The sequence below is a fragment of the Megascapheus bottae genome, chromosome 16, assembly GCF_031878675.1.
Source record: "Megascapheus bottae isolate mThoBot1 chromosome 16, mThoBot2.hap1, whole genome shotgun sequence".
NCBI classification, from domain to species: domain Eukaryota; kingdom Metazoa; phylum Chordata; class Mammalia; order Rodentia; family Geomyidae; genus Megascapheus; species Megascapheus bottae.
In genome coordinates this window covers 21,440,615-21,453,020 of record NC_143524.1, presented here as the reverse complement: position 1 = coordinate 21,453,020, position 12,406 = coordinate 21,440,615, and the positions used below count along the sequence as shown (strand labels likewise).

At 41.2% G+C, this 12,406-nt stretch overlaps 1 protein-coding gene across 2 annotated transcripts in view; it reads left to right on the top strand.

Annotated features, from left to right (window-relative positions):
- Nucleotides 1-12,406, top strand: part of Kiaa1549l (KIAA1549 like) — a 216,710-nt gene that overhangs the window by 185,292 nt on the left and 19,012 nt on the right. The window lies entirely within an intron of this gene.

Here is a 12,406-nt window from a genome sequence, read left to right as displayed (position 1 = left end):
TGCTTCTCTTGATTCACAGCACTTGAAAATTTGGATTTGTTTCTGATTTCATAACTCCTCAGCATATTGAGGAAACAATAAGATGTGCAATAGTGCAAGCAGATGATCTCACGTGGCGAATCACATGTCTACATTCAGTGATATGTCCAAACCATGCAATTTCTTATCCCAAGACTTCCCTGATGAGGCTTTGTGATCAGAAGCTTCCTAGCTAGCCAGCAACCGAGACTTGTAATGCCATTTCAAAGGGACTACCTAGACTCTTAAGCTTTTTGAAAAGACTTCCCATTTCCTTAAAGGATTTCTACAATTGTAGAAAATTGGATTTTTTTCCTGTGATAAGAGTTACAATTCAAATATGTTTGGAGAAACTTTTCTAATTTGAAAAACTCTACTTTGAAAATGACTCAGTTTCATAAATACATCATGCTAATTGGAAGGCAAGATTATTTTTCCTATTTGGGATTGGTCGTGGTTTGTTACAAAAACTTCAAGTGGGCTTCTTAAATGGTCCATTAAAAGCAGGCATATTCTATCTGATGATATCCCTTACATTGAAATTTGATTTTTGATATTTGGGTTGATGGTGATACACTTACTCTTTTTTTGTTCCTTCTTCTTTGTGAATAAGATGGTTTGATAGTTTAGTTTTATAAAATTCAGATGTTTTGACCATTATACACACACACACACACACACACACACACACACACACACACACACACATATATATTTGCCAGTCCTGGGGCTTGAGCTCAGAGCCTGAGCACTGTCCTTGAGATTGCTTAAGGTTAGAGCTCTAACCACTTGAGCCTCAGCACCCCTTCCAGCTTTATTCTATGTATGTGGTACCGAGGAATGAAACTCGGGTCTTCATGCATGCTAGACAAGCACTCTACCACTAGGCCAAACTTTCGACTCTTGACCATATACTTTTTTTCCAGGTTAAATTCTCCTTCCAGATAATTTTTCTCCTCATAAAAAAATATTTCTTATTCCAGTCCATTCTTTGACTTGATCAACGTAAGTGGTAAGCTTCTAATTAACCCCTGCTCTCCAGGGTGAGCATTCTTTCTGGATGCTTACTTAATGTGAAGAACTTGGGATGTGAGAGGTTTTAGTTGATAGCATGATAAATATTTATAGATTGTTTTTGAGAGTCTAGGTATAGAGCGGCTTATGGTGAGGAGGACCTGGGTCAGAGATTTGCCCGAAATCTTAAAAAGACAACCTTGCTGCCAGGTACCAGTGTTTCACACCTGTAATCCTAGCTACTCGAGATGCTGAAATCTGAGGATTTCAGTTTAAAGCCAACCCAGGTAGGAAAGTCCATGAGCCTTTTAACTCCAATGAACCCCCGGGTAAAGAGAAATAGTGGTAGAGCACTAGCCTTGAGTGAAAAGCTCCAGAACAGGCCTGGGTTCAAGCCCCACGACTGACCAAAAAAGGAAAAAGAAAAAAGGCAACATTGCACCTGTTCCTAGAAGATGCTACTTGCATTCCTCACCTCCCATCTCTGGAAGGACATGGAGTAAATTACTTAGGATAATAAGAGAAAGCATTCTTAGGTGCTTACTCTCACAGTCATGTAGAAATAAATACTTGGAGTACAAGCAGACTCTCTTCACTTTATGCTTTTTTCAAAAATATACATTTCTCTGAGAAGTACATATAATCTCAAAAACATATATATAGGCTTCCTTAAAAGAAAATGCATAATCTAGGCATCAATTTTAGTAACTTAGATTGTGAACTATAGAACATTTCTTAGCTGTCGCTCCTCTTGTGTGTTTTTATACTAATCATATGAAAAGTAGCTGAGCTTTACTGACTACGTGCTATAGATGAAGCCTGTTCATATGTCTCATCTAATTGAATTTGCATCCTTCCCAGGTGTGTTATTGTTCTTCTCATGGATAAGAAAACTGAGGCTCAGAGTGGTTATAGTGTGTTCAACACCAGAGCTCATCTTTTTTCATTTTTTCAGTACTGGAATTTGAACTCAAAACCTCATCTTGCCAGGCAGGTACTTTACCACTTGAGCCATACCTCCAGCTCTCTTTTTTGCCAGTCCTGGGGCTTGATCTCAGGGCCTGAGCATTGTCCTTGCGCTTTCTCAAGGCTAGAGCTCTACACTTGAGCCACAGCACCACTTCTGGCTTTTTCTCTGTATGTGGTGCTGAGGACTCAAACCCAGCTCTTCATGCATGCTACATAAGTACTCTACCACTAGGCCAAACTCCCAGCCCCCTCCTCCAGCTCTCTTAACTTTGGTAATGTTTAATATAAGGGGTCTCACATTTTGCCCAGGCTGGCCTGGACTATGGTATTCTTACTTATGTATCCCATGTAGCTGGAATGACAGATATGTGTCACTATATCCAGCCTTCTATTAGTTAGGATGAGATCTTGAACATTTTTTGTACCAGCTAACCTCAAACCTCAGTTCTCCCAGTCTGAGTCTCCCAAGTAGTTAGAATTATAGGCATGAACCACCACGCCCAGCTCAGTCCTTTTTAGTTTGTGTCAGAATGTGGGCTTGATCTTGAGCCCTGGGCATTGTCCTTTAGCTTTTATGCCCAAGACTGGTGTTCTACCACTTGAGCAACAGTTCCACTTCCGGCTTTTTGCTCATTAATTGGAGATAAGGGTCTCATGGACTTTCTTGCCCAGGTTGGGCCCAGTCTTCTTAATCACAAGACTATGATTTTTATACATCCATCCCTAGTAATCATGTGTTTTCATGTAACACGATATATATCATGTATTTCTGAATCTTAGAAGAGACAAGATGTCAAGTCTCAGGATTCTTACATGAGCAACTTACATACACAAAAAATAGATCAGCAAATAAAGTACAAAAAAGAAACAATTCATGGTTTTATACAATGCCTTCATTTTCTGAGCCTTTTTATTTTTCTAAAAATGTCAAGGCACTCCTGGCAAAAGAACCCATTAGCCCAGCAGTGAATCTGTCATTTGGTTGGAAATATGTCATTCTCCCTACTGGGTTTGGAGATTTCAAAAACTAGGCCAAAATATCCAGTCCTTTCTGCCAGGTTAGGAAAGTTTGACAGTGCAGAAACAAAAGCTCAGGAGATTGCTTTAATTTTTGAATTTATCAAAAGTTTGACTGGAGTCTCAAAGGAAAAAGTCTTCACTTAAGAATAATCGAATAAATACATGAATAAGTAAGCAAACTATGCTGCACAGGCAAACTGTAGCCCCAGGATTGATGGCAGGGTGGCTTATTTCAACATTTTCCCATTACAACAGGAGTTTATCTACCCTGCAGAAGAGAGATGACTCCAGGGAGGTGAGATCACTGTATGTCACAGCAACAATTCTCAGCTGCTTGGTTACTCTGTCAGCCAAGATATGTGCGCCAGTAAGCATGTCTCAGTTGATAGTAACTTTCTAAGATTATACACCCTTGTTAAAAGAATATGGACCAGGAGTTTGGCCTGGTGGTAAGAGTGCTTGCCTAGCATGCACAAAGACCAGGTTCGATTCCTTGGTACCATATACATAGAAAAAGCCAGAAGTGGTACTGTGGCTCATGTGGTAGAGATGTAGCCTTAAGAAAACCAAAGGACAGTGCTCAGGCCCTGAGTTCAAGCCCTGGGACTGGCAAAAAAAAAGAAAAAAAAGAATATATTACTTTTTGCCTGACTCTAGAGGCACACTCTTATAATCCTAGCTACTCAGGAGCCTGAGATCAGAGGATAGTGATTTGAAGCCAGGCCAGGAATAAAATTAGAAAGTTTCCTCCAATTAACCATCAAAGTGCCAGACTGGAGGCGTGACTCAGGTATAGAACACTAGCCATAGCTGATAGAGCATGAGACCCTGAGTTCAAGCCTCAGTATAGATACACCCACCCACATACCCCCATACACACACAGCATTATTTTCAAAAGATAACCTTTAAAAGGCTCAACTTTATCACTGAAATCAGTTGATTCTTGTGCATGAAAACAGGTAGAAGGCAAATATCAGCCTAATGTATAAAAGCATATTTCTAAATATCTTAAAGTGTTATTTTCTGAATGGAAGTCGGGCAAAAAGTAATGACCAAAAAATTCCTTAACTCACTCCCCCACCCCCCATCACAAACGAAATGAAAAAAAAAAATGCCTTAACTAGGCAGAATAAAGACCCAAGTGGTTCTTTTCCACATAAGACAAATATTCTCCCTAATATATGCATGATGAAGCAGCCATGCTTGTAAAGAACAAGAAATTATCAAATCAAACCATTCTCCAGAAATAAACATGCAACCCCTCAATGTGGACCTGTTTCCTGAACTTTTTTTGTTGGTGGTGGTCATGGGGCTTGAACTCAGAGGTTGAGCACTATCCCTGAGCTTCTTTGCTCAAGGCTGGTGTTCTACCACTTTATTTCACAGCTCTACTTTCAGTTTTCTGGTGGTTAATTAGAGATAAGAGTTTCATGGCCTTTCCCGCCTGGGCTGGCTTTGAACTGTGATCCTCAGATCTCAGTGTCCTGATTATCTAAGATTATAGGTGGAAGCTACCAGTACACAGCTATTTCTGAACTTTTTATTTGCTTGTTTTTGTTATTTGTGATGGAACCCAAGGTCTCATGCATGCTAGACAAATGTTCTGCCTCTTATCTCTAACCCAGCCATAATCCCGTGTTCTGGAGTTTTAGACTCTATGAATAGAAGGAATAGAGTCAGATGTGTGTGCCTTGTCTGCACAGGCCTCGCCTAGAGCCAATTGAGACACAGATTGTTTGAACTATGAATTTGAAAATTAATACTGACCTTCAGAAGTAGTCCATTAGCAAGCCACTACCTTTAAGTTTCTTCCTGGTACCATGTCAAGCTCTGTATAGAACCAGTACAGCTGGGTTCTCATGTACCAGCATTTCACTTGAGATTTTTTTTGGCTTATGATAGTGTGAAGGCAATATTCATTCTGATTTTAAGTTTTGGCCCTTTGTGGTACAGTGCTATGCCACCAGGTCACTTAGACGATGCAAGGCAGACTGGGCAGTGAACTGCATCTCCTAGAGAGCGGTACAGTCTCAGGCTACACAGACTATACTGTAGCGTGCTGTGTTGCCAGCCTTTCTGAATGTGGTTGCATCTCGTCATGTCTACAAAATACCCATCTCTATGTGCACTTGAGATATTCAACCCTTCACTATAATTTATGCTTTGTATTTAGATGGTTTCACCCCACTGTAGGCTAATCTAAGTGTCTGGGCATGTTTAAGGTAAGATGGTCTAAGTTACAATGCTTGGTAGGTCAGTTATCTTAAATGTATTTATTTTATTATCACTCCTCACGGGTTTGTTGAGACAGAAGTTAGTCAAGGCATCTGTATTTGATGAGCATTTCTGACAGACCAGCAGGCTCAAACTGCAAAAACCGAGCAGAGTTTGGAAATGTTCAGATAGATGGTGGTCCTCAGATGCATCTCAGAAGAGGCCATGTCAGTTATCAGCTATCATTCAAGAGGCATGCTTCAGGGAAATGTTTTGAAATGGCATTAAAACAACAACATCAGGATTGTCTGGTACTGGTAGCTCATGCCTGTAATCCCAGTTACGCAGGAAGCTGAGATCTAAGCATCACAATTCAAAGCCAGCCCTCACAGGAAAGTCTATGCGATTTTTTAAAATATTTTTATTGTATTTAATAAAAAGGTTACATGATATTTGCCAGATAGAAGGTGCATTAATTCACATACATTGATAGTCTATGCGATTTTTATCTCCAACTAAGCACTACGAAGTCAGAGTTGGAGGTATGGTTCAAATGGTAGAGGGTCCACCTTGAACAACGACAAAAAAGTGAAGGGACAGTGCTCAAAACTTGAATTCAAATCCCTGTAAGAGCCCATGGCCAGTATACAAATGAAGACACCCTGGGGAAGTTGCCGAACGCCCCCTTTCATTGCCTCTGCTGTTGTGTGCAGCAGAATCACCACAGTCCACGTGCATTTTACATATGCAGGTTCAACAGCACAGGCCTCGAATGCAAAAGAAACAAGCACATTGCACTAAAAATACAAAGGCTTTACATGTAATCTGTTCATACTGTACACCATACATTTCTTTTTCCATGTTCACTCTCCACAAGGCTGCATAGGTGGTTTTTTTTAAGGGATTTTCAAGAGACTGTAATTCTCCATGCCTTTTTTCTTCTTTCTTATATGTGGCTCCACTGTCCCCACCCAGTGAGGCTCGGGGGGAGGGGGGCGGGAAAGGTAGATGTTTTACTCATCCGAGTGCACACTCCAGGTGATTACATATTAGTGGAGGAGAAAAGTCAAGACACACTTAGCATGCTGGAACAATGTGTGAATTGGAGGCAAGAGTCTGGCTGAAGGTTCTTTTCTGTCTCCCCCCATGGCTGCCTCCCAGTCTAGTGGCCCTGGCTCCCCACGGAGGAGGCTGCTAAACCAATGCATGGAAGGCACTAAGACAGTTGCTGTAAATCCTCCAGGAGCTTCACACAGCTCTGAGCTGGAAACTCAAAGCCTACGATGCTGGTGGCTCAGGACTCGGTTTCTATGGCTGATCCAGACATGCTATGCTAGTTGATATTCCTTATTTTTTATTTCATTTTATTTTTGGGGGTCATGAGACTTGAACTCTGGCCTGGGCATTGTCCCTGAGCTCTTCAGCTCAAGGCTACTGCCCTATCCTTGAGCCAAGCCCCACTTCACATTTTCTAGAGGTTAATTGGAGATAAGAGTCTCAGGTCCTTTTGTTCCAGGACTTGCTTTTGAACCTTGATCCTCATATCTCAGCCTCCTGAGTAGTTAGGATTGCAGGCATGAGCTACCACACTTGGCTTCATGATGTTTCTTATTTTTTAAGCCAACCCCTTGGCTTTAGCTCAAATACCCTTCCCCAAACCCTGCCATGTGCTTTCCATAGCTCCCTATCTTTGCACATGCTCATCGATCTGTGGGAAGCAGCCCTGTGCATTGTAGGATATTTGATAACATTCCTTGCCTCTACTTTGCTGCTAATAGTGTCTCCCAGTGGTGACAACCAGAAGTGTCTCTCCACATTGCCACATGTCCCCTACGAGGCAAACCAGTTGGTGTGGGCAATGCTTTCAGAACGTGATTTAAATATCATCTTTCCCAGAATCTTTCCCAAGCTTAGATCCCCACCCTTTTTGTTCTAGTCATACCTGATGTTTTCCCACATCAGAGCCCTCACCCCAACTCTTCAGCTGCTGCTGCTTGTCTATATTATCTCCCTGTTCAATTTCTCAAGGGCAGAAATCATGTTTTATTCAACCCTGAAATTTAGCACTCAGAATAGAAACCTGTACATACCTGTCGTGTCTTTATTTGCTGAGCAAATGAACAAACAAATGTGTCAACTAAAAGAGGTGGCGCCTAAGCTTAGACCTGACACTAGACTCTGTTTTTAGCTCTGAACCATATAAACGTCTGATTTGGCTGGGCACTCACTAGTGGCTCACACCTGTAATCCTAGCTACTCAGGAAGCTGAGATCACAGGATCAAGGTTTAAAACCAGCAAAGTCTGTAAGACTCATTTCTCATTAACTAGCAAAATGTTAGACGTGGAGCTGTGGTTCAAGTGGTTGAGCACTAGCCTTGAGTGAAAAAGCCAAAGGGGATCGGATTGATCTGGCTAAGTTGGAATTTTGTATTCATTACTACTGCACAGCTAGGAACACAATATTGGATATAAACAACTGAAGGAAGGAAAGGTTTTATTTTGCTCATGATTTCAGTGGGTTCCATCAATGACATCTTGGCTCCATGCACTTAGGCAGAGTATCATGGTGGCAGGCAGAGCATGTGACAGAAGAGACTCTTCATCTCATGGTGGACAGGAAGCATAGTGCAAAAAAGAAAGAGGGTCAGGGTAATACATCTCAAAGGCAGGCCCCCGTGACCTACTGTCTCCATTTAGGCCTCACCTCCCAATTTTCTAGAGTTTCCCCAAATAGCACTATCAGCTGGGAAACCAGTAATGTCTTTTCCACTCACCTGCCACACAAAAACAGCAGATCATCTTTATGTCCTCATAGCCTTGAAGTACCTAAGCTTCACCCATTGAAAGATAGTCAACAATGTTGAAATTTCACTGGAATTTTGAAAATGTATCATTTGGATGCCTCTGCAGAAGAAAGTCATCAAACCAGCATTTTATACCTCTGCCTATACTGACAAGGATTGTCTGACTATTGGTAGAAAAGTCTTTGGCAGGGAGCCTCAGCAGGGAGGGGCTATAAAAAAAAATCTCTCGGCTGCTGTTGCATGACCATCTTCCCCCTCAAAAAGGCAAAAGGAGAACTTTCTGAAATTGGTTTTCCAGGAACCACTTTCTGAATACATCTGTCGTTCTTCAATGGCAGGCAGCACCCATGGTGACCTGTGATAGCCAGGTCAGGCTTACTTCAAGGGAGATGATATTGTTTTGTGCAGCCCCAAAGAACCTGATCAGTGAGAAGAGAAATGGACACAGAGCCAAGTCTATTTCATGGAGGCCAGATGGCCCAGACATTTTTCTTGCTGGTAAATTACTTCCACCTGGTCTTTGGATCCTTGCCAGGAAACTGCACAACTTGTTCAGAATTGCTGCTTCTTGTAGGATGCAGCTATCTTTTATCTTCAACACTGAAAAATCAGGGAATTCAGGAAGATTCTGGAAAGCCCCTTAGATACTTGTGCTCAGAAACAAGGTTCCAGAGGGAAGCTAAGTGGTATTTTGTGTCCTGGAAAATGTGGCCTCGTAAGACATGGATCTACTATAGGGATCTTAACTCAAGAAATCCTGCCTGAAGAGTTGTTTAGCTCTCTTCTTCAGTTGTGTTCTAGAAAAGACTAAGTCATTCTAGGTACACAGAAATGTCCTTACTGTTGAAGACCTTGAAGCAGAAATAGGTTAAGCTCTTAAGACTAATTTCCACACATCTACTCAATGAGAATGATTGTCCTACTCTATCACTTGGGGATGCAGCAGGACATAGAACTGGTGGCCTGAGGGAGATTGTACCACAGGAGAACAGAGGTAAGGACTTACTCTCATAGATGAATAATGCATATGTGCCCAGAAGGCAAGCAGGAACCACAGTGTTGATCCTAATAGCCTGGCCATAGTGGGACTCTCTAGGATGTGGCTTCTGACAGAGACCTAAAATGGTGGAGTCAAGCATGCCAACCTCCCAGGAGAAGGGAATTCTGAAAGGAAGAATCACAAGGGTAGGGCTCTGAGGAAAATGACTATTTGGGGAGCTTTGAGATTATCAAGGAGACCTGTGTAGACGGATTCCCCTGCTCAGAATAGATACTCATCCTTGACCCCTTCCTTTCTTTCACCCCATATCTAGTCCTATCCATTTTCTTTGAGACTATATATCAGGGCTGGGAATGTAACTCAGAGGAGCTTGCCTCAGCATGACCAAGGCCTCAGATTCAAAATTCAATCCCTATACCACAAACAATGAAACAAAATCTGTCTTGAATTTACCTACCTCTTAACCCATGAACACCTTAACCTAATCCCTTGCTACATCTCTTCTTGGCTAAGTCACTGTAAGAGTCTCCTAAACAGCCTCTCATGCATTCCAGTCATGTTCCTCTCTTGCTTGAAATTCTTGTTTGTTTGTTTGTTTTTCTCTTGTCCTTTAAAAAGTCTCCAGCGTTCTTCCTGTGGCCTCTGAAACCCTCTGTATTCAGTCCTGTTTCTGACCACTGGTCCTTCAGCCATGAGATCTCTGTCTTAATTTCCTGTGCCCAGAATAAAATGACTTCACGGGAATTTTCCTTTCTTTCTTTCTTTCTTTCTTTCTTTCTTTCTTTCTTTCCTTCCTTCCTTCCTTCCTTCCTTCCTTCCTTCCTTCCTTCCTCCCTCCCTTCTTCCCTCCCTCCCTCCCTCCCTCCCTTCCTTCTTGCTTGCTTGCTTGCTTTCAGTCATGGGGCTTGAACTCTGGGCTTGGGCACTGTTCCTGAGCTCTTCAGCTGAAGGCTAATGCTCTACCCCTTGAACCACAGTGCCATTTCCAGTTTTCTGGTAGTTAACTGGAGATAAGAGTCTCATGGACTTTTGTGCCCAGGCTGGCTTTGAACCACAATCCTCAGATCTCAGACTCCTGAGTAGCTAAGATTACAGGCATGAACCACCAGTGCTTGGCAGAAATTTATTTTCTCACACCGCCTAGATCAGGTTGCAGAGGAGGCCTTCAGACTCAAAAGAAGGATGTCTCTTTGGTTTATAAATCCCTACATAATCCTCCCTCTCTACATGTTGCAGACATGAGTTACCAGCACTGGCCCTAAGTATCTTTTTAAGCCTTTGGCCTCATTTGTAAAGTGAGTTGTGAGTTGTCTTTTTTGCTATTCATTCACAGAATTATTTCTATTATCCTAGTTATAACCTCCTAGTGTTTTCTTTTAGACCAGAGCTTATCTTTTCATTAGCTGTTTGATTAAACAAGTAAACTAATTTTTAATTTGGATGAGGTATTAGAACTAGCACATATTCCCTGGGACCAGACAATAGTACTAAACTTAGCTGGAATAGTTGTTCAGAAAATTTTAGATTGTGTGGTTCTCACAGGGACATAATATTCTTCAAATTTGTCCAAGAGAGAAAGTGAAGTCACATGGCCTTCCTGGGTGTGTGGAGCTGGCGTGCTCTTCTGAAAGCACCATGGAAAGAACTGCAGGAACTTATCCTGCAGTGAGCACGGCAGAGCACAAGACCAGGGCCTGTGTGTTCAGGGTGGAGAGACTTCCACTCCACCCACTGTGGCCTTACTGCTAAGCTATGATGAGCTCTCCACTGCAGTCATATCCTCTGCACCGTAATTATCCTAGAAATTTATCCTAGAAAGAAATCCATGCTTATATGCAAAGTTTTCATCTCAAGTATACCTTCCCTGTCTTTGTGTAACAGTAAGATTGCAGAAAAACCACCTGAAGTAGGGAACTGTTCATTATTATGATCTCAAAATTCTATATATCAGGATAGTATCAAATTATTTCATTATTTCCTATGATGCATAAATTAACAGAGAACATTACTTTATAATATTGTTGGATAAGGAAAGGTTTCAAAATGTTATATTTACATATCAGATATATATGTCTATATACATATATCCTGTTTAAAAACATAAATTTATATACACATATCCTATGTACATACAGACACACTTACACATACCATATATATATATATATCGTTTATACATATATACCCCAAAATTTGGAGTATTTTTCTCATATTCAGACACTTACTTCACTGTCTTTTTAACAAGCTGCATTCACATATATATGGTGGGAGGTTCTGCTTATAAAATCATGACCCAAACAACGAGTTTTATGTCAGTATATCTAAATTAAAACACAATACTAACAAGAAAAATCTTAAAATACCTCTAGTCTTGGTATGCATATATTTCATTTATGTTAAAGCATATATAGCATATCAGAAATATTTTTAAAGTCTCTTAATTTCTATCACATTTACATACCATAGCTACTTTTGTAGCTCTCTGGAAAATCCACTTAAAAATCTTACAAATGACATCCCTTCTGCCTCAAATTTCCCATCCTCACTCCTGTTTCCATCACTAAAGTGAGAGTAACTGTCAAAGGGTACACCCTCCTTGGAAGACAAGAAGCTGACCTGGCCGCGTCATTATTTTCCATTACTGCCTAGTGTAGGGGCGGTAAAGGCTGAGGAGAGTGCTGGCAATTCTCTGTCACTCACACTATCCATCCTATTGTATATGCACACAATGCAGCTGAAAGAAACTGGGCTTGGTAGTACACATGTATAATTTCTGCAATCAGGAGGCTGGGACAGGATCAGGAGTGCAAAACCACTGAAGCCAGGTTGGGCTATGTAGTAATAAGACCCTGCCCCAAAAAACAAAACCAAACAATTTTCTCTCAGCACCCCTCCTTCCAAGCTCTTTTCCTTCCTTCTTGCTTTGTTGCCATTGTGGATTTCTTGAGAAAAGGGCCAGAAGTGGCCAGAAGGTAAGGCATAACCAGCTGCTTGACCACAGGAACTATAATATTTACAGGGCCTTGCCAGCTATAATCATAGCAGACAGAAATAAATAAATAGACAAATAGCATCACATGGAAATAAGAAAACACTTGCCTGGCCTTTAGATCAAAGAAGAAATGATGAATTGTCTACACAGTAATGAAAGAATATCTTATTTTAAGACCTTTGGGATACAGCTAAAACGGTTCTCAGAGAAAAGTTATAAAAAGACCAACAATACTTTGCGAATCCAGCTTTTTAAAGAAAGGAATAGAATGAGACAAAGCAAGTTAGGTGAGTAGAGGATGAAGCTGAAACCAGTGTAGAGTAAGAAAGAATCTAAAAGGACATTCGTGAAGGTCATAATATTAGCAGTAGTC